We start from the raw sequence: 22,251 nt of genomic DNA, 5'->3' as shown, positions 1-22,251 counted from the left end.
ACATATTTAATTAATAAAAAGAAAAATCCCCATGGTAATTACTAATGTTAGTGAAGAATTTTGAGGTGCCCTATGCTGCATTTAATACAGCCCACATCACAGTTTATCCAGATCTTGACCTGATAAATAAGCTTGAAACATCTATCTGATTTTACAGCTGGAGAAACTGGAAATCTGGGAAAATCACAGAATGGGCAACAGAAGTGTCACTGAACCCCAGATTCCCCCCTACAAACTTTTTAGTTCTTAACAACACCATACTGTCAGTAAGCAGTCTCTGGGTGCCAGAATCCCTGCTAAATAAAGTGCATCTTTCTTTAAGGAGCTCACAGCCCACCTGGGGAGGCAGATCCAGAAGGAAGCAAGTCAAATTAAGTTACTATCACCGCACAGGCAAAGCGAGTACTCATATAGAAAAACGAATGTGGATTTTAATTCTCAGCTCCATTTAGTTCCTCAGTTCTGGGTGGAACAGGTCTAGCCTATTTGTGTGCTGCCTTCTTTTGAAGCTAGAAACAAAAGCAGGTTCTCTTGGGTGACATGTAGACCAGGCCTCCCATTTATATTGTGATACCTTGAATAAGTTATGCTGGGCATTTGCTGATAAATAAGAAATGAGGGAAATGACCTCCTAAAATGCCTGCCTGACTCAAGTCATCTTACAATTCACTGAAAAGCATCACTTAGCCTGTCCTTAGAGCCTTATCCTGGGGTGTGTACTGCACTGCGAGCTCAGAAAGACGGATCATTCCAAACATTAGCACATCCTTTAATGAAGAAATGCCTTTTACTCTTCATCAAATGCAAATTTATCATCTGAACTGCAAGGATGCTACTGGGTTGTGATTTTGAAAAGTCGTTTTTTTTTTCTTCTTCTTTGCTACGGTAATATATTTCTATTAAGTTAGCTGCCAGTGAATTAAAGAAGTAGAAACCAGAAATATGCAGGCTGCCCATTCAGCCATTTATTCGGTTTTCCTACTTCTCAACTCTCCATTTGGCCTTTCTAGAAAAATCCACATCAGGAATTCTGTTGCCCTAAATCCCTGGCCTGCAGCATAAGCATCAGCCCACAGGGACATTGAGGAGACAGGAGAGGGACCAGAGAATGGAGCAGAGAAGTAGATTAGGAAGCTCCTCTTAGAAGCTAAAGTGCTTAGAAATTGAATGTCAAAACTCAGCCAGATTTCATGTCCCTAAGGGCACCTTTACTCATCTGGACAAATATTAAGTTCATTTCTACACTGCTCTCCTAGAATTCACATGTGAGTTAGTTCAGGAAACAGAGGTAAGCCCAAGGTATTTTCTCCATAATTTCTCCTTAACACTCTATTCTGGCAGGGCTCCTCTTGTTCTGGTCTGCCTAGCATAACCTATTGTCTTCCTTGGTGAACAGAGCAAGTGCTACCTCTCATCTGTGACATCTGTGCTTGCAGCATCCAGTGCTAGTCTATCAAGCACTTGGTCTCACTGCTCATTGACGGTTTCCTACAGTTCACAGGCTCACAGAGACTCCAAAGTTAAGTGGTGGTAATCTGAACTTGCACAAGTGAATGAAAGGTTACAGAACCCACTCTAAGTTTCTATTATCAGAACAAAGGAGGATAATAATAGCACATGACTATTTAGGTCCTTTGATAAAATGCAGGAAACAAACAAAATCAGATAATAGTTTATTATTATCTGATTTTGGTTTCCTTACTACTAAACGCTATTTTGAGCTATCTGTGGGCATATGCACAGCCCCCTTAAAACTTACAATATACCAGAAGGTAGATTCTAGTATGAATTCTATTTCACAGGAGGATTGAAGGCTGATAAGGGTTATGTACTACCTTAAGGTGTTTAGCCTAAAAGAAAGATGGTGACCACAGCAGCAATACTAACTCCGTTTGGGGGCACAGTGAGCTGTGCTGCAGAAGCAGCATGTTTTTAGGCACTGGCTTAAAAATGTATGTCTAATCATATTCTGATAACTCCTGGGCTATCTCTGTGCTCCTCATGTTTTCATCTTAAACAAAACAAAACAAAACAAAAAACAAAAACCTGAAATAACTTGCTGGGACTATACAGTCATTGCTGGAGTGAGCAGAGCTTTCCCCCCTTTTCTTTCTGAGTCAGAGCCTTTGAGTCTGACCATTGTTGATGATAATATATATCAATTTTGCTATAACATAGCAGCTTAATACATTTTGTTAAGTCAAGCTGACACTGTGGAGAGTTTTCTACTCATATACATTAGATTTCTTATTAAAAATAATATAGGTTTGAGCTCCTACACATAGTTACTTTGATATATTCTTTCCAATTCTTCAGGAGATGGGAAGAAGACAGGACTAGCAGAAAGAACTGGGGTGTTTGATGTTCAGCCTCAGAAGTTCATTTCTTGAAGTGAAGCCAGCCAACATAGCAGCTGCTTAATAAGAGAACCGAGGTCCACAGAATCAGTCTAGGTTCCTATGCGAAACTTCATGGCCATCTATGAAAAAGTATAGGCAAACAAACAAATACACAAGCTCAAGTCTCTTGTGTATGTTTTAGTGTCCAGACAATGTAAGGGGAGAAAATGTGAACATCTAGGGGGAAGATGATTCTATTACCTGCCACCAAGTACAATACCATAAAAATAGTCATTATGAAGATGAGATGAGATAGAAATGTGATATATGCACAATGTGAGTCTGGCACAGTGGAGCACGCCTGTTATCCCAGCACTCTGGGAGGCAGAGGCAGGCCTGTGAATTCGAGGCCAGCCTTGTCTCCAAAATAAGTTCAGGACATCCAAGGCTACACAGAAAAACCTTGTCTCAAATCAAAATAATATTCACAATGCAAAAGTTACTAAAATAAAAAACAACATATGACTGTTACTACTGAAAATAAAAACACTTATGAACACTAAGAAAAATCAATATAAAATTAATTAAATGTTGTATTAATTAAGATTATAGGATTCTAGGCAATCCTTTATAGTTAATAAATATTCTATTAGTTTGTAATAAAACGTGAGCATTAAATTGGAGACACTGCCCTCAAAGAACAGGCAATGACTATCAACATGCAATTGTCCTTGCTATGATTTTTCTTCCCCACAGGGAGGCTAGCTGTAGGGTTTTTCTGTTGCCCAGAAGGCATAGCCATGGGCTGTCGATTATCTGACACTTAAGTCATACCGAGATATACTATAGAGTTATCTACTTCCATTTCCAAGTGAAATACAGAATATTTGTGGGACTTCTTGACGGCTGAGACAAAGGGTTAAACATGATGAGTATCTCTCTTGACCTGGACTTTTTATAACAGCATGTTCATTTTCATGAACCAGGGATTGATATTGTTTATAAGACTACTAAGCGTGATATATACAGCTGAGAGCTGTCTAGTCAATGTGCTCTGAAGGTCACAGGAAATCCTCCTCATACTTTCCATTTATCATGAAAGTTTCCATTGAAGGTGTGCATATGTTGCAAAGCTGAAGGAAGGGTGTCCTTGCAAGTGAAGAGCCATTTTGACCAAAAACTGCTCTTCTTCTGAAGCCTTTTTATTGGAGCCCTCTCATCTTTGGCACCTCCACGATCAGCTCAAATATACCTCAGTGGTACGTTTTTCTGGGCTGCTTTCTGAAAGCCCATTTCCCCGCATTCCACATCGTTCATCATGTCCTTATTTGCCTATACACTGATCGGAAGCTTAAGTCTCCAAGCTTGGAGAGATTTACTCTACACTCCTGGGGTGACCTCCAACCCATAGCACTGGGGTTCCTGCAAAATTAAAGGTTCACCTCCTGTGTCAGAGGATGGAACATAGCAACACATTTGAGACATCCTAGAATCATCCAACTCTGTCCAACAGCTGATCCCAGGACAGTGGAGGCAGGCCATCCACCCTGTGCAGAGACTCAAGGCTGTCTGCAGTTAAAGAGGGGGTGTTCTGTTCAAGGGAAAAAGATTTCCTGGGAGTGTCCTACTCCATGCAATATGGCAAACAGTACATTCTACATACATCTAGAGAAACAAAGTTACATGGAAAGGCACTGCCCCAGTATGCCTTATACAGGTATTACGAAAACACACTCAGGATACACACACATATATGAAATAAATCCAAGAAGCCAAATTCAGGTCCATTGATATGTATCAAAAAATATCTATGTCTGTGCTAACCTGGAATCTAATTTCCTGTCCTAGCATCTCTGTTTAATAAAATAAAAGAGCTTGCCTATCTCAAAGCACTTATTTTTTATTCAGGTGAAGCCTCCTCTCCTGCACTGGTCATAGGTTATACTCTTACTTGCTTCTTATAGACTAAAAAAGTTGACTCCTGGATCTATTCTTGACCAGCTTACTTCAAGGGAGACTGAAGAGCTTCACTGTGTTTTAGTTTCCATGTCATTTGTCACTGGTACCTCCTCATGCATGAAAGTACAGGAGGGTTTAAGGAGTTTGCATTTGCTCACAGGGTCTCCTCTGCTGGAACACTGCCTACCATGCTCCTTAACTCAAGCTGCCATGGAAACACAGCCCTCCTCACTCCCAGGCACCTCTGTCTTCCATAAAACAACATGGCAGCATGGATTGCTCTATTCAGAAGTCTTGTCCTAAATGTGTATGGCATTCACAGGGCAGGGCATTTCAAATTCTTCATCTACAAGCAACCTTTTAAGAGCCTGGTTTTGTAAGAAGCCATCACTGGAATTACCATGGCATCTTCTTCAATCATAAAGAAATCAATAAAATATTACTATATAAATTTGAAGAGAATTGGGCTCTGAGCTTCATTTTAAATATTTTTGCTATTTCAATTTCCACCTTTCAGCACTTTCTTACTTTAGTACATTTAAATTTTAAAAAAGATTTATTTATTTTATATGCATGAGTGCTTTATTTATATCAGAGCTACTTTTGTCTTGCTGTGAAGATTCACCATGACCCAGACAACTTATAGAAGATTTTATTGGGGGCCTTGCCGCTTCAAAGGGTTAGAGTTTGTAACCATCATGGCAGGGAGCGTAGCAGCAGGCAAGCATGGAGCTGAGGCTGTATTTAGAAAGTTATATCTTTATCCACAAGTATCAGTAAAGAGAGAGAGAGACAGAGAGAGAGAGAACTGGAAATGGTGTCACCTTTGGAAACATCAATGTCCCCATATCAATGTGACACACCTCCTTCAACAGGATCATACTATTAATCCTTTCCAAACAGTTCCACAAAGAGGGTCAAATGTTCAAATAAATAAGACTACGGGGGCCACTCTCATTCAAACCACCACAGTCTACATGTGTGTATGCCCTCTATGTGTGTGTCTGGTGTCCACAGAAACACCAGGTGAGAAAAGCCACCCTAAATCTGAGCCACACCTTCCGGTGGCAGCCCACATAAAAAGAACTTAGGAGAGTTTTGTTCTTTGTCTGCTTCTCCTCAATCTTAATGACCAGTTCATCTATCTTGTGGATGAGGGACAGATTTCTTCACTGGTGTTAGAACCTACTTCTTCAGGATGCCAACACGGACCAAAAATTAGCTGAGATATCTAGCCTCATGAATGGAATAACTACTAGATTCTTTGTCTTTCCATCAGGAGATGGTCATTGTTAGACAAGCTAGATTCCACCCTGTGAGCGCTAATAAGTAAATACCCTTTTGAGATACATATCCATTATACATATAATAAATATATTATAAATAATGTGTACACACTCATTCTATCAGTTCTGTTCCTCTAGAGTACCATAACTAATACACTATTAGAACTTAAACTCATGAAAGTACTCCAAAGTTGGACTTGAGGATCACAAGACTCCTTCATCTGGTTAATATGCACATTGAGGCTCAATATGTAAATTGGAATCAGTTAGTACATTGGGACTCCTGTAATAAAGTACCATAGACTAGATGTCTTAAGAATCAGATGGGACTGATTTTTTTTTTCCAGTGATAATATACCCTTTGGATTCAGTCTCAGCTGGGGATGCACTTTCTAGTTTATAGATGGTATCTTCTAGTTATATTTCCACATGATAGCAGCAAGGTGGGCTTCTGGGCTTGTTTTTAAAAAGAGAAATAATTTAATCTGTAAGATCCAGACTTTGTGACTAAATCAGTCCAAATGGACCTATCTACTGTCACCATATTTTGAGAATAGTTAGCAGTATGTGCATGGGAGGAGACACAGACACTCAGACCATCATAACAGAGTGACATTGGTGAGCACAGAACACTTTGTGAGTCCTAAGTGCTTTAAAGACATTGTCTCCTTTCAGATCAAGGCTTTATTTTCCTTTTTTACAAGTAAGAAAACTGAAGCACAAGTCACCTATGGTTCAGCCTAGGTGAACCATAGGTTCAGATAACCTATGGTTATCTCATTTGATAATTAAAAGCAAGGAAGTCTGGCTTTACAACCTACAATCTTAACTACTCCTCTCATTTGCCTTGCTGACATACTAACAGAGAGACAACCCTTAGACCCCAAATCAAGTCCTGTAGAAGATATATCCTAATTTAACCCACAAGGAGTGATACCCTTTTATGACTCCTTCTGCTTGAGTGCAAGTGGAACTTGAGCTTTAGCTGTAGATGACCTAATATTGCTAAGTTAATGGAAGAGTTTCTCATGGTGTTAGGGCATTTTATTAGAGTTGGTGTTACCATCCTGCACTGAGAATCCTCCCTACTAAACCTGGAGAATGAAACTAAAATGCGATTGAGGGTCTATGCAAAGGCCACATGGTAAGGTGTTAAATAATTCTCTCAAGTTCAGTGCAAGGAACCAGGCTCTGAATATCTGGCAGGAAAAAAAATGTAGCTTCAGTCTTACAACACCAAGGATCTAAAGCCAGCCATCAGTCACACAAGCTTAGAGAGAGCTTCAAGATCCAGGTGAGAATGTGGCCTACCTAACACTGGCCCAAGCCAACCCTCCTGCCTCCTAAATGCTATATGAAATGTACCTTGTAAGTTGTAGTTTTGTCTTCATTTATTGACTTTCCTGTTGAGATGGCCAGTGTTCTGGCTTGACTTTATTTCATCAACCTCCTATAAATCTTTCCATCTCCAATCTTCTTCAAATTTTTCTAATATAGTCATTGTTATTGTTATTTTGTTTATTCACTTTGTATCCTGGTTGTAGCCTCCTCCCTCATCTTTTCCTCTTCCTCCCCTATCCATTTCCCCTAGTCCACTGATAGGAGATGTCCTCCTTTCCTACTGTCTGACCTAGCCTATCAGATCCCATCAGGACTTCCTAGATCTTCTTCCTCTGTGGGCTGGCTAGATTGCCCCACCAAGGAGAAGTGATCAAACAGCAGGCAACCGAATTCATACCAGAGACTGTCTCTTCTCCTCTTACTAGGGAACCCAAATGGAGACTGAGCTATGGGATACATCTGAGCAGGGGTTCTAGGTCCTCTCTATGCATGGCATTTGGTTGATACATCAAGTTCTGCAGTCCCTCCTGGGCCTAGTGGGTTTTTTGTTTGTTTGTTTGTTTGTTTCTTGGTTTTGGTTTGGTTTGGTTTGGTTTTGGTTTTGGTTTTTTTTTTTTTGTTTGTTTGTTTTTTTTTTGTTTTGTTTTTTGGCTTTTTGGCTTTTTGGCTTTTTGGTTTTTTGGTGTCTTTGTGGTGGTCCTGTCCCCTCCAGGTCATTCTATCTTCCCCTTCTTCCATAAGACTCCCTGCACTCTATACAAAGTTTGGCTGTGAATCTGTTTCTGCTTTGATCCCCTGGTGGGTGTAGTCTTTCAGAGGACATCTGTGGTAGGCTCCCATCCTATTCCCTCTCTTCTACCATGACCAGTGTCTATTCTGTTTTTCCTTCTATGCCATTCTCTAACATCAAATGTAGCAACAGCATCTTAAAATCTAAAGAATGAAGCCAAACTCCCCAATCAATTATAAAAAGTCTTATTTGATACAAACAATTGCCAGTAACTCTAAGGACTCTATCTGAAAGTTAAGGAAGTCAATTTTTGTGTCTAAGTCTCAGTGTTCTCACATGTAAATATTAGAACTAACACCTATGTCACAGTATCATTGAGAGGGATTAGACTGGATGATATAAATAAAGTTATTAGCATAATGCTGAATACAGAGTGAGAATTTAAAAAAGTATTTGGTACAGTCACAATCAGCTGTGAAGCTTGGATTTGCATTTATGGACACTTATTTAGTGAACAGAAAGCAAGGAAGGTTGGGGATCACAGAAACAGGGGCAATAAAGACTGACCTGAGGGAATAGAGCTTAGGATGAGTGTGGAAGGATGGGGATGTGTTTTCCAGGTGGGAGGACAAGTGGGCCAAAGAAACAGACACCTGAAATAGCAAGCCAGGTGGGGCTGAATTCCACCCAGGACAGAGTATACAGAAGAGAACAAATTGAAAGCTTCTCTCCTTTCTTTTCCCAGCATCCACCTATCTTCTCCAATCAGGATGAGAAGAAAACTCACACCGGTTGCTGACTGTGTGCCAGATACTGGTTGAAGAACCTCACATTTTACTGAATCCTGTCCAAGGAAGTGGGCATCACTGTTACCCACATTGTGCAGACCACCTAAGTGAAACCAAAAAAGGGAAAGTATTTGTCCTGGGGTCATAGAACTATAAGGAGGTAAGTCTGAGATTTGAAGCCAAGCAAAGGGAGAGAGGTTTCTCTCTACACTGTAGGCATTTCCAAACCTACGCACACTGACATACACAAGCAAACAATCAAGAAAGCAAACTAAAGGCAGGCATAATAATTTGTTTGCCTAAGTTAGTCTGTTAAATAAAAAAAAAAAAGAAAACCTAGAAAGGATTTTTATTTCACAGTAAAGTGTGAAGTAGCTGGCCAAAGGCTAGACTTTAAAAGGCATCAAAAATGAGCTTGAATTGTGTCAGTGAATACATATGCACAAATAGTACACACATGTACATGTGTTTGCATATGTATGTACATGCATGAATATTTGCATAGATGAGTAAATCTTGGAGATTTTCATGTAGCAGAGTAACTCATTTGTTTCTGGAGATGTGTCCCCTGATGCTATGGGTATAACATTTAAAACTAAACAGATGTGGCCTTCCAGCTGGATATGATTTATAAAAAAACAAAAACAAAAACAAAACAGCCTTTTCTAAGACTTGAGAAAACACAGAAGAAATTCTCAGACAAGGTTCTCAGTGAATACTTTGCAGTTCAATAAAAAGAAAGAATGATATTTAAAGTGAGCAAAATAACAGCTAGTAATGTCTATATGAGAAAGTACTTGGTAGAGAATACAGATAATGAATTCAAAAGGCCTAAGGTCACTAGACATATTTTGCTTTTGAATTTTCAAAACATGCTTCTAAATATATCTAGCTTTCACACATAACTTTCTCTTTTCATCATTTAATATGTATTTCTTGAATGCCTACCAAATGTTATGTACAGTGTTCCTGGCCTTTGTGGATGTCAGAGAGACAGGACCCTACCTGAAGCTTACTTTGTAGCACAATAGAAGAGACAATGCATTATACATATAACAAAGCTACATGATGGGTTATATAGCTGTGACATGTGGAAGAGTAAAGACAGAGGATTATAAAAGAGTTAGCGTATTGGTTAATGAGGAGGAGGTGCAGCGTGACCCGTTAGAGAACATGAGGGGTATGGGAAAATTTAAAGATGGTGCGAAAACAGGCCGTTAGGTCCCCAGCATGAGAACCTTCTAGACAGAGAATACCTAAGACAAAGGTCAGGGAAGAAGTGTCTGAAGAGTTTAAGGCACATCAAGTAGGCCCGTGGGGGCTCACACAACAGGACCAGGGCCACAAAGGGATGGGAGGAGAGGCAGGCCATGCAGGTCACAAACAAACCTCTGCCCTTCATTGAAATGGAGAGTCACTGAGAAGATGCAACAGAACTGTCCCACTTTGACATATGCTTGCAGAGGCATGATGATGTACTATCCCAGGGAGATGGCGGCCCAGGTCTAGAGGCTTCTGTACACTGGTTAAGAGAAGTGGTGGTGGTCAATGTTTCACTCATGGTCTTCATGTGGTGTGTTTCCTATAGACCGCTTAGAGCTAACAATTTATTCTTGGGTCCTGTTATTCCTCCCCTATATTGTTTTAAAACTCTGAGCCCATGTTACGACTTATAAAGTGCTTCTCAGTTGGTACAGTCTTTGTCCTTATCTACACATGATGAATCTCCTTGGCTGATTTTCCTTTGCAAAGCATCGTCACAAACTTAGTGTAACTCCAACAGAGCTCTTCTTTTATCCTTGTATCTTCATTCCCAGAAAAGGAGCCATCATCTCAGCTCACAGAACACAGGCTTTTTCCCTAAGAAAATTCTGTTTCCTTGCCAACATTTGCTGCTGTTGAGCTTCTGCTGTGTTGCCACTCACACACTTGATAGGATCAAGACACTTACATTATTAAAGTAAGGTCTAATTTGATGAAGCTCATTATTGTTTAACACACTGATAACACTAAGGAAAGCTATGGTCTAGTTTTGCTGAGGGATTTTAGTTTAATTATCCAAAGTGAAATTGGCCTTCTGGTTCTTACATTTGCCCTTTTGAAATGTATATATACATATACATACATACATACATACACACCTATTCATGTATATATTTATGTATACATGTGTGTGCATGCATGTGTGTATAGATCCTAGAATTTAGCTTGAATGTTGTTGAGATTTTGTTGTTGTTGTTGTTGTCATTGTTATTGTTGTTTATTGTTTTGCCTTGCTTTCAGACATGGTTTCACGTAGCACATCCTGGGCTGGAAATCATTACAGAGCCAAGGCTCACCTTAAGCTACTAACCCAACTACTTCGCATTAGGGGTGTGCCACTATGGTCTGCTTGGATAATGCTTTGCATCATTCTAAAATAATTGAACCCAATGAAAACTTGTAAAACCTGCTTGCAATTTTTTTCTCTCTTTTCCCACTCTCCTGATTTCTATTGAACTAATAAAGATTTCCATAACCATTTATTTCCCTGCAGGCTTAAAACTATCAATCCCTTCAAACACCTTACTCACATTTAACTTCGTATTCATTTAACTTCATATTCCTTTCTTAGGATTCCTGAAGATTTTCAATGTTTCTTTTTTCATTCTAAAATGTGTTAAGAACCTTAGTATATGTAAAATAACATAACACCACCATTATGCTACTGGTATCTATTTTTCTAGTTTATCTTCAAAACACTAAGGACACTGTGTGTGTGTGTGTGTGTGTGTGTGTGTGTGTGTGTACATGATATATGTATGTGTTTGTCCCCACTTTATGCCTCTCTCCCATACTCACTTTTGGCTTTCCTAATGCATGCATGACAATGAATCCTTGGGTATTGTTCTATAAGTAGTGAGTAAGCAATATGTGACCAAAATATAATTCCACAAAACTCTCACATGGGAACAAAGATTGAGCTGTGCATAAGCATCGAGGTCAACAGTGCATCCCTGAGGATTTGGAATGTACAGTTCTGCTGCCATCTGCACACTTTTCTCTATGTGAAGCCAACACTCAGCCAGACTCCAGTTCATCAGGGGTGAGCTGTTTGCTCTCTGCTAACTCTGTTTTCCTCTTTCTCTTTCATGATTTAGAATGTCACTGCTGTATTTCAGGCTATGGATTTGTTTTCATGTATTGAGCCACAACCTTCAGCATGTTATTTTGAGGAAGGTCCAAGAGTTTCTAAACACACTCAGCTAATACATGATGCCTTTTTTTTTTTTTTTGTACCACTTGTATCTGTATTTCCTTCTAGAATACTACTATGTAGACATAGGTTTGAAATTATGGATTATACTTCATTTACTTAATGATTTTATTTCTTATAATCTACTATATATGTTCATTTAAATATTTTCAAGTTCTAAGTGTATTATGGACTATGGTCTCTCAAGGAACAGGACAGAGAGATGTATATTACAGAACTGATCAACCCGATTATGGAGATCAGGAAGTAAGTCTTCTGTGGGCAAGCAGGTTAGAGACCCAGGGGAGCTGGGCACAAATTAAGTCTGAGGGTAGTCTGCTGGGCAACTTCTTTTTACTTAAGGTTAGTTTTTGTTTGTTTGTTCTGGTTTGTTTTGTGATTTTTTTCTTTCTATTTGGACCCTTATAGCTGTTTAAGATCTACACATTCTGTTACAGGAAACTAACCTTATCTAAACTTTCCTAATTCTAATGTTTATCTCATTCAAAAACACTTTCAGAACTGCTACATAAAAACTGCCATCACATTAATTTGGCTCTTTACACGATTTAAGTCTATTCATGTCATAATTGCATATCCTGCAGAATGAATGCCATTCAATTATTTACTTTGTGACATCTTAAATATACTTATATTCATTATTTAAAATAATACAAATTTTACTTTACAAGGACAGATTGATAGTTGAATTAGTCATGGTGGTCTTCTTTCTTGACATTTCTTTACCATGGGGTTAAGAATTATTTCCCCAGCCTCACTTTAGCCTGTCTCTGTTCTCAGCTTTCTACTGAAGACCCCTGAACAGTCTCACATTGATTCTACAAATTCATCTGGGAATCTTGATTTTTTTTGAGACATTTTTATTTCTCTTCTTATACTCTGTTTTCTCTTCAGATCATTTAAATCTTTCGCCTTTTATTTTTTCTTTCCCCTCCTATCTTCACAACTTCCTCTAAAACCATGATCCCAGTGATGTTCTGCAAAAGATTATGTCAGCCTTCTCTTCTTGGCTGTGGAAGAGACATGGAGCCTGCCTCCTGTCTCCAATCTAATACCACTGTTCCCACTTACTTCCGAGTCCAAGTTCTGTCTACCACCTCTTACTTTCACCCTAGCAATGATGACTGTGGCTCCTAGCTACACAAATGCAGTGGCCAATGATCTGTTCAAGAATAACATAGAAAGTAAGACAAACTTGTGAAACTTCAAAGACTTAAGGATTTTTGTGATGGGAGTGGCCAGGCCCAGAAAAAACAAAGCACGATGAAGTGAGGGTGGCTTCCTGGAAGCCATGTGTATCCCTGGAGACTTTCCTCTCCTTGACATTAGAGGTGACTGTACAATGCTTGGCAAGGCCTCAGTGCTGCAAGACAGAGAACCAGCAAAGATACCAAAGATATCATGAGGCTGAAGTTTCTATTTTAAGTGGAATGTTGCAGCTTCCAAGGCAGTGAGGACTTTCGGAGAGATGATCTGTGAGAGAAGGGGATTAAAGGAAATGCACCTTACTCTGCGCATCATCCAGGACTTCCTGTCTGCCCTCCACAATACTAAAGTGTCAGGGCAGATAATTCTTTATCATAGTTGGAGCAGGGTAGAAGGGGCACACCTGTTATTTATTATAGGGTGTTTGGAAATGGCCTAGCCTCCATATACTAGATATTGGTGGCAACTAAACTACCTTCTTGCAAAGCTAAGCTTTCCATCTCTTCTCAGTATCCACTACAGAGCAAAGCCACCCCACCTGAGACTTTACTCTCTTGAACTGCTTGAGAAATTCTTGAGTAAGAAAAGTAAGAAGACAAGCGGGGGTGGGGGGACATGAGAGGATAACCAAATAGAAATTCAAGTCATGAGGTAAGAATGAGAGAACAGAATTAGAGAATAAGTGTTTCCTGAGAAGAGGGATCTTAGCAAAATCTATAGCTGTTGTTTCTTACCTCTAAAGAGTTGCACATAATGAGTAAGATTGTCCAGTCTAGTCTGAGCATGATGACTCAGTAGCCTAGGCTGAAGGAGCCCAGGCAATGATTGGAGGTGATACAGTCTTTAGAGCTGCCTGCCAAATAGCAAAGGAAATCACACCTCAAACAAAGATAATAATAATATTATATTGATAATAATATTATCAATGTAGGGCAGGTCAGATGGCTCAGTGGGTAAACATACTTACTGTCAAGTCTCTTATTCTGAGTTTAAACCTTCGGATGAACAGAGTAGAGGAAGCACCCAACTACTGCAATTTGTTCTCTGACTCTCACATGTGCATGATACTCTTACACACACACACACACTTAAATGTAATTTAGAAATTTTAAATGTATTTAAACACAATATCCTTTATTCATCACCACTTAAAGTGTCTACCAAATAGAACCAAGAGAAAAATAGAACCAAATAAAATGGATTTTCAGGTGACTTTAGTATTTGGAACTCTTAAACACGAGTGGTAAGAAAAACTACCAACCAAGAAATCAATACTATGAGGTGATTAAAGTAGATGGTAAGTTAGAAGATCTTTATCTAAGATGGTCAACTACGTTCTCAGCGGCAACTTTATCACACACGCACAAAAAATCTGTTAAGTAATAAAAGAGGGATTTAGCAGTAGATGGGACACTCATAATGAAACGGTGCTAATGTGGAAGGAGACTTAATAGAAAATATTCAGACTAAATCAAGAAAAGAAATAAGATGGAATGTGCAGAATTGACACAGTCATTGTGTGTAACCTTGTACATGTGGTCTAGCCAGAACCAGACACAAAGAGGGAAATTCACAAAATACATGGCATGAAGACAATAGTTTGGATGACGTTCTAAACCTATGGATTTTCTAAAATACTGAACGATGTAACCTTACGCATTATGAAACACTACAAGCCATGAATACATTGTGTAAAAAGAAAGGAAACAGGGTGATTAACACTGCTATATTCTGGACAACCACAAATAAAAGGGAAATCTGTATTAGGGCAAAGCAGGAAACAGTGATGCATGCCTGTGGTCCCAGTACTGGAGACCTAGGCAGAAGGGTGATGAGTTCCTGGTCAGCCTGGGCCCCGAAGTGAGACCCTGTTTAAGAACTAGCAAAAGGAATGGTACATACCTTCAAAGGAAACACTCATGCTGGGTGCTGGAGAGGCATGGAGGGCTAACTTTCATTCAGAACTTCGCATCCCACAGAAACATGAATCCGGTGCGATGACACAGTTAAAGAGTAAAATCCCAGAGAGTCTGTCACAGTAAATATGCACTGAAATAAGTGTGAAGGGAGGTTTTGGGCAAAATTGAAATGACACTAGATAAGAATATGAAAGTGGAAAGAAGAATGGAAAGTGACTCCAAAGGCAAATATATGGGCGGATAGAAACTTTTGTTCATTTTCCTCTATATCAGTAATGCACTGTGGGACTACTATATTTGTTGAATTATAATACAAAAAAAGAGTAGTGAAGAAAAGATGGAATGAGTCGAGGTTAAGGTGGTCTATAAAACAAAACTGATCTGCAAGGTGGGGAAATGACCAATAAATAGTGGCCTTTGTTTGCATTTGCTCTGACCCTAATGGTCTATCACATAATTAGTGGCTTAAAGCAACGTTTATTATCTCACAGTTCTAGAACCTGAAAGTCCAGAACAGGGCAGCCACTCTGTTTGTTTGTTTGTGTGTATGTATGTGTGTTTCATTTTTTGTTTTTTTTTTTTTTTTTCCTGGCGTTCTATAGGGTAACATATAGCAAGTGACCTAGTTTGCTTTTTCTGATTCCAAAGGCACCAGATTTTCTTGGCTCATGACCCTATTTTCATAGTTGCTACAATTTCTATTCTTGCCTCTCCTTTGACTCTGACATTCTTATTACTTTTCCATAAAGACATTCTTTGTAGGAGGCATGAAGTTCCTTCTGCTCACAGATAAGCGCTTGAGGAACCTGGAAGGCTAAACACACAGGGTTGTTCAGTCAAAGGAAAAGATGCATAACCCTGTCATCCAACCAGATGGCTGGGAGCAGACATGGTTAATAGCCTGCTGACTTACACTATCTGTGTGGCCACAATGGACTCTCCTCCCAGACTATTATCATAATCTTGCTTTTCCTCAGTTGAACTATAAACCCATCTTTATAGAAGGGGTCACTTGTACTCCACAAGGGTTTGGGTGTAGTCACAACTGATGTGTATTTACCGTACTTTGTCGCTCAAGGAGATTTATGCATGCTTCACTGTGTACACAGAATTGACTTAATTATAATCTGGAAAACTCTCACCAAATTGTGTTGTGCTTGTATATGTCTAAAATGAACTACTCAGGGTCAGACTCCTGAAGTTTGACCCACCTTGAAACAAATTACCTCTTTGCCTCCCACTGATCACTGTTACTCTGTTGGACATGGTGGTTACGGGGATCCCAGAAATGTCTGACAATATTGGGCCTAGTAGATAATCCAGAATAAACTACTATCTTGCTTTCTTTGATTTAATCCCATTTGCAAAATTTGATTTTCCCTGTAGAGAAATATGTTTGCAAATCTAAACACCAGGGTGTAAATAACTTTGGTTAGGAGAGGTGTTCATTAGTTTGCCTGCAGCCGTAGACTTTCTAACCTCAAACTTTGTAACTGTCCCACATGCAAAATATGTCCAACCTAGTCCCACATCCCCAACAATCTACTTACTTATGTTTACATTTCAGCAGCAATCACTTCTGCAGCAACTTCCTTTTTCTTCACTGTGACGATCAGTTGCGGTTAGCAGGTTTAGTTCAAGGAGGCATAGAAAGAACAAATGAGAGCTGGTTCCATGTTGGTTCGCTAGCCCAGTGAAGGAGCAGCATTGTTTGGCACATTGGAAATAAAAAGGTTTTCGTGGAGAAGTTTGGCGAGTCCACATCAAACCTTGGCTTATGAAGAGGAGACAAGAGGTAAGATCCAGAGCTACACAGAGTGCCAGTGTTGGCAAAGAAGTCAGGGTTCAGTGGTTGACTTAGGAGGAACACAGACTGATTGGAAGCTGTGGCAGGCAATATGGAGGCTGGTCTCATTTCTATAACTAAATAACAAAGCATGTTTTACATCAGCCTTAAAGCACCTTGCCAGACAGAAAGCAGGAATTAGATATCACCGAGTCAAATAAGCCCTCTCCTTGCTTTCTCCAAAGGGCCAAAACTCTCTGGGATATATTTGTCTTTATTACCCCAGAACTTGCTGCCATCACTGTAAAACTCTTCTAAAGCCTACAACATAAAACCAAATCTCTTGGCTCAGTATGTAAGATGTTGCTTTTAGATTCTCTTGGCTTTCCATTCATTCCTCCCTGGCAATCATTCATACTCCTCATGTGTGCTGAACTATGAACATTTCTTGAATACCCCATCCCATGACTTTTGAGCATGTTTGTACATATCATTGCTTCATTTTTTTAAATTTCATTTTATACATGAAGATTTCCCACCCAACCTTCTCCATTTATCTCTTCTTTTATTCCCTTGTGTCTTCACAGAAATTAATCTGTTATATATAAGTGTATATTTATGCTGATTTAAATCAAAGTCCATGGTTGCAGAACTTCTAAAATGTTGCAGTTTTGTTTGTCTGTATAATCAATATACCAAAATTAGTACAGGTGTTTTTCAAATATTTGTCATACATTTCTCAAACCATTTTTATACATCAGTATATCTTAGTACTCATCAAGGAAACTGAAAAACAATATGTACTTTAAAATTGTATGCTATATATAAGAAAAATTGAATGACCTTAAATATTAATGGTGAAGTTATATTAAAAATGCATAAACGTGATAGTTATAAAATCACCAACAGTGTTAGAGGAGAGACCATGTGTCTTGCGTGTAGAATAGACATACGAAACTGACCATGATGAAGTAACTCTTCCACTTTCCACAATTAAGAAACGGAGCAAACCTTAAAGAAACTGAACGCGAAGCACAGGACTGCACTTTCTGAGGAAAGGTAAACAACTGAGCTATCACTGCCCTTGTCACACTCAATAGAGGTTGGGACTACTGGCAACAAAACCCATTACTGATCATCAGTTTGTCTGAGTTGAGGCAATAGAGGTCAGAAGTCCAGAAAACAAAACAAAACAACAACAACAAACCACTACAATCTGCAAGTTAAAATATGAGAAGAGAAAAAGATGCCACCTAAAGACATTCCCTCCAGGCAATCTTTGAACCTGGATCGGAGTGGCTGTTTGAAATACTGTAAGGCAGATACCTGAGGCTGGAAAAAAATATACCAGAAGGACAGTAGGATATTGAATTTCAAGGGTTTCAAGGATATGGGAAGTGTTAGAGAAGGACCTGACAATAAGGTTGCTCAAAATAATACTGTCTTCACAGGACTATAGAAATGGCTCAGCAGTTAGAATGAACTGCACAGAACCCAGGTTCAGTTGTTAGCGCCCACATTCTAGCAGCTCACAAGCACCTGTAATTTAGCTCCAAAGACTTTCATGGCCTCTCCTGCCCTCCGCAACTACCTGTACTCACATGTGTCTGTACACCACATAGAAACAAATATATACACATAATTAAAACTAAAGATAAATCATAAAAATGACACTGTCTTGAGCCTGGTTTAGCAAATTTGGAGCCAGATCTTATGAGTTTTTAACATATTACTTAATAAAAGCAAAAAGTAAGCTCAAGATTCCCCAAAGACAGCAAGAAAAATTCAACAGCCAAAATTATAAAAGACCACAACATCCAGAATATCATAAAAATTAAAGAATTAAAAGAAGCAGTTTTGTTCAGTGAACAATCAAAAGGAAAATTGATCAATAGGTAAAATCTAAAAGAAAGATAATAGAATTTACAGACAGGAACACACATATATCTATTATAAATATTCTACATACATTTAAGAATGTAAAAGGAAACATGACCCTGATGAGCAGATACACTTGAGTAAAAAGTTCCATTGGAATAATCTAAATGAGTATATATACCATGTTCATAGGTATAGACACTCAATGTCTTATATTTGTTGATTTTTAAAGCAGTCAAAGATGATTTTGTTTGATTGCTCGCTTGCTTGTATTTTGGTTTTGTTTCGTTTTAATTTAATGGTAATTTGTTATATAGGTATATTAATTTATTTATTTACTTATACTTTAATTGTATTTATTTACTTTGGTCTGTGTGTGTGTGTGTGTGTGTCACAGTACGCAAAAGAAAAATTGGGTATAACATTTCTTTCAGCCATGTAAGTCCTTTCATACTTCGTGGCAAATGCCTCTACCATCTTGTTGGCTTGACATTACCATTTATATAGAAATTCAAACAACATATAATAAAAAGTTCTGAAAAAAACAGTAAAATTAGAAAGCTTACACTGTTAAACTTGAGTTCTATAAATCTATGATTATTATTATCATGAATGTTTTAGTGTGTTTTATTACAGTAAAGATAATACATGGAGAGAGAGAGAATGTGTATGTGGAGAGAGAGAATCACACACATATATTCAGAAATTACTACATACATGGAATGTTTCCAGCTCTAAACAATCACCATAAATCAAAACTATAAAGTGTGAAATGTATTTGGTAAATCAATCACAAAGTTTAAAAAAATATAAGTCAGTCACTTAAAAGTTGAGAATTAAATTATAATGAAAGGGAGAAGCAGAGGAAGTGTGGAGGAAAGGAGAAAGAGAGTGTGTGCTTACGGCTATGATGAAATGACAAAAGAAGTTCAAGATTAAGTCAAGCACAAGAGGAACCATTCAATGATCACTGGAAGAGCACAGAGGATCCAGAACTGTACTAATGTACTTTCTATCCTCAACACTATTACATTTTTACCAGCAAGATAAATGAGTGGAAAAGAATGATTCCCTCCCACTAAATATCATGTTAAAAATGCATGTATACAGCTAATCATTGATCTGTAATCCCCCAAACGATTTGCAAAAAAATTAATCTGAGATGGATTCTGGAGCTAAATAGAAGAGTGAAATCTAAAGCAATATAAGGAAACACATAGTAGAAAAAAATATTTATAAGCTTGTTGGACAAAATTCCTGTGTCATAGAAAAAGCACAAACCATAAATAAAAATAAACTATTTTCTCAAAATTAAAAACATTTGCTCTTCATAAGACACTTTAAGAAAACTCTAAAATTACAGATAAAAAACGTCTTCACAGCACAAACCTCAGATAAGATCACATTCATAACAGAGAAATTATTTCAACTCAATAATAAAGATACACACAATTCACATTTTCGAATGGGCGATAGATTTGACAGTCACTTTACCACATAAGACAAATGACTGACAAGTGCATGCAAAGATGCTTAACATCATTAGTCATCAGTAAAATGTAAATTAAACTGCAGTGAGGCATCATTACATTCGCAGTAAAATAGCCATAATTAACAAGACTAACAATAGCAGGTGCCTGGAACCATTTAGAGGAACTGTAACTCTTCCATGTTGATGACAAGAATGCAAACTATACAGTCATCTGGAAATCAGTTCACCAGTTCCTATTGCAGAAAGATTCTTGCCAGGTGACTTGAAAGGTTATATCTTTAGGTTTTAAACATATTATTAATACAAATGTCAAATGCTTCTGCCGACACATTAACAGAAATTTGTTTTTGAATGGACAAAGCTACATACCCATCAACTGGTGAATAAAGAAATGGTGGTTTGTGCACATGGTTGACTGTACTTGGTAAAAAGAGCAAGCTTTTGATACACGTGACAATCTATATGAACCACAAACCATAGTAAGCAAATGACACAAGACACAAAAGACTACCATTGGAGTTGATGCTTATGAAATTCTGGGGAAGCTGAAACAATAAGGTAAAATAAACATTGTGTTTTCTTAGAATTTTCTTGTTATTCTAGAGTGGGCAGAACTTCAGGGAAACATTTTGGGGTGATACAAATACTCTATATTTATATCCCAAAGGTGACAGTGGTTGCAAGACTTCATATAACTATAAAGTCTGGCTGAATTTCATGTTCTAAGGTTGCCCGTGTTTCTGTTGCTGTAAAACACTTCCCAAAAACAACTCAGAGAGGAAAAGGTTTATTTTGTCTTACAGTTCCATCACTGAGGAAAATCGAGTCAGAAACCTGAGGCAGGAGCTGGAAACAGAAACAATGGAGGAACACTGGTTACAGACTTCTCCCAGGCTCACATTCAGTTCCTGTTCTTACACAGACCAAGCCCACCAGCCTAGAGATAGTACAACCCACAGTGGACCGGATCTTCTCTCAATTATAAATCAAGAAAATGTTCCACAGACAGGCTATTTTGATGGAGATAATTCTTCAACTAAGTTTACATATCCCCAGATGTTTCAATGTTTCAAGCTGATGTTTCAAGAATACTCATCACAACTATGATACATTTTACTGTATATAAACTGCATCTTAATAAAATAATATAGAAGAAGTGGGTAGGAATTTATATGAGAAAGATCCAATTATAGTCTTACAATCCAGACAGACAAATTTGAATTTAGTATAAGGAACAATAAAGAATTAGTATACTTATGTCATAAATAAATGGCCCTCCTGGGGTTTATAAAGGACTTGGATTTTATTTTTGGCATCAGTAATTATTTTATTTACCAAGTTATAAGGAGATCCAGGGATTTCCTTAATAAAAGAAGTTAAAATGTGTATTTTTCACTCTATTTATGTAATAAAACTGCACTTGGTAACGCAGAAAGATGAATGCAGGTGGAGATAATTTCCCAGACTAGTAATGAGTTAATGGATTCCCTTAAAGAGGCTGTAAATTGGCTAAATTTTACATCTCACATTCAAATCTAACAGGAGCAGGAGGAAAATGCACCTGCAGATATAATAAATATCCTTTGACCCAGCAATCTAAAACAAAACTTAAATAGAAAACTTCATCCCTGTTTGTTCCCCTTAACAGAATTTTCCTGCTATGACATAATGAGTGTTCTGATCATGCCAGACCAGATGAAAGTGTGATTCACAGGTGCATCGTTTCTCCCTTGGAAGAAGCTGCTAAACCATGAAGGGCATGTCAGAACCACTATCATGTTTTTCTGAACACCAAGGAGTTCACCAGAAAGAAAGCAGTGCATGCATATCAAATCAATCCAGGCTAGTGCACAATTTCATTAACTATTCAGCATTATGAATTACTCCATGTTTTACATATAGGATTGGATCCCCTTTGGGACTAAAGTAGTGTGAAATACTTGTTACAGAGAACCATTGGGGATGAAAAGGCTCTATCTAATTTTTGTTGACATAGAAGTGCTATGACATGACAAACACATAGCAACTGCCAAGAAATTACCTTAAACATTGAGTTTTCTGAGATATCCCGCCCCCAAAACAATCCTTGTACATAATGAAAAGAAATTATTTATGGCATGTATAACAAAACTAAACTCCTTCATATAGTAGGAAACCAACATGAGTAAACAAGGACATTAGATAAGTAATAAAAGCATAAGATATGATAAATAAAATTATATTCTATCTCCCTAGTAATGATAGAAATACAAGTTAAAATGTAAATTAAAC

The sequence above is a fragment of the Meriones unguiculatus genome, chromosome 1 (genome assembly GCF_030254825.1).
Source record: "Meriones unguiculatus strain TT.TT164.6M chromosome 1, Bangor_MerUng_6.1, whole genome shotgun sequence".
Lineage (NCBI taxonomy): Eukaryota > Metazoa > Chordata > Mammalia > Rodentia > Muridae > Meriones > Meriones unguiculatus.
This window is presented reverse-complemented; position numbering follows the sequence as displayed.